Here is a 1,892-nt window from a genome sequence, read left to right on the forward strand (position 1 = left end):
GATTTTTTACAGAGAGGAAGGGAGAGAGATAGAGAGCTAGAAACATCGATGAGAGAGAAACATTGATCAGCTGCCTCCCACACACCTCCTACTGGGGATGTGCCCGCAACCATGCTCTTGACCAGAATCGAACCCGGGACCTTTCAGTCCACAGGCCGACGCTCTATCCATTGAGCCAACTGGTTAGGGCTGGTTGATTCTTTTTTTAAAAATATATTTTTATTGATTTCATAGAGGAAGGGAGAGAAAGATAGAAACACAGGTGATGAGATAGAATCATTGATCAGCTGCCTCCTGCATGCCCCACACTAGGGATCAAGCCCTAAACCCGGGCATGTGCCCTTGGATAGGAATCAAACCTGGGAACCTTCAGTCTGCAGGCCGATGCTCTACCCACTGAGCCAAATTGGCTAGGGCTTGGTTTATTCTTGTATGTGTGCTGACCAGAGATTGAACCCAAACTTTGGCATATCTGGACGATGCTCTGTCCACTTGAGCTACTTGACCAGGGTCAAACCTGTGTTTTTATAAACTGTCTCCCAACTTTCCTCCTCCTTCCCATCAGGTGTTAGGCAAGAATGATAAAAAGGTGGTTTGGGAGAGAAAAAAGAAAAAGAAAAAAAAAAAAGGTGATTCTGGTCCTTAATTATCTCATAGTAGGAGAGATTCCAAAATGTGATCAAACATTGTCATTGAATTACACTGCTAGTTTCCTTAGGCATTTACTTTATTTATTTATTTTTTCATAAAATCATTATTCATTTAAAATAGACAAATGTTTACAGAGAACATTGAACTTACAGTTCATAGTTGCTTATAAAATAGTACTTGAAACGTTGACCTATATAAGGAAACAAGAGTCCTGTTAAGAGAGATGGTAAACTATAAATATAAAACATACCACAATGTTAAAAACCTCACAGTACACTATAGGAAAATCAATAAAGATAACTTCATCTTTCTGGGGGGAAATGTGTTTAGCATTACAAATTCAAATGTAAATTTTATATATGAATTCAATAAGGAATACATTTAAACCGTGCATTGCCACATAATCACCATCTATTTTGTGTTAAACAATAAAAATGATGTACTTTTTGAACATGTGTACATCAAAACCAAAAGGTTATTTTTTACTTTTTCCTTTACTGGCAACTTTGGATGCATTTTTAGGTTTTGGTTCCCAGAGGGCATTTTTCACAAATCTTGAAGCTGCACCTTGGTCTAGCTTGGCAGTCTTCTTCTCAGTTATTTCCTTGACTCTGATCATGTATACTCTGATTCTTTCCAATTCCTGCTTTACTGGGTGTTCCTTCAGATTAACTCCCTGAGTTGCCAGATAAACCGGAGCATGCATATATCATTAATCTATTTCTTGAAACTAAATCCACTTTTGCTTGTTCAAGTGGGTCCAACTTCTGCAACAACTCATTTCTAGAAACAGACATCATAGTCTTCAGCATGTCATCTACAGCACCAATGGAATTCTCAAATGCTGATAAATACTCATGGATTTCTTCTTGATAGTCTTCATTAATTTCTTCTTCTGCCATTATGACCTACTGTATGGTCAGTGCTGGCCCTCTTCTAATTGCAGACTTCTGACTTCTTGTATTCTCACTTGGGGAAGGTTCTTAGGCATTTACTTTAAAGAACAGGACTTGCTACTCAGACAGATTTACCATAAAGCTATTGAAGTTTAAGGCTTCAGGTACTACACTTGTTCCGGACCATTCTTGTGAGGTCTTGTTGGGGTCCAGCCCCAGCAGATCCAGGGGTTTCCAAATGTGTGGATGGAGTCGGCGAAGAAGGAATGACACGGAGACAGCGTTCAGTTGATCAGCAGCCTAGCCAGGTTCTCTAGCCAGGTTCTAGCCAGGATCTCCAGCCAG

General features: G+C 39.7%; 1 pseudogene; it reads right to left on the reverse strand.

The window, feature by feature from the left end:
* Positions 1-906: 906 nt before the first annotated feature.
* Positions 907-1,575, reverse strand: LOC102255974 (annotated as a pseudogene).
* Positions 1,576-1,892: the final 317 nt, after the last annotated feature.

Source organism: Myotis brandtii, unplaced genomic scaffold (genome assembly GCF_000412655.1).
Source record: "Myotis brandtii unplaced genomic scaffold, ASM41265v1 scaffold780, whole genome shotgun sequence".
Lineage (NCBI taxonomy): Eukaryota > Metazoa > Chordata > Mammalia > Chiroptera > Vespertilionidae > Myotis > Myotis brandtii.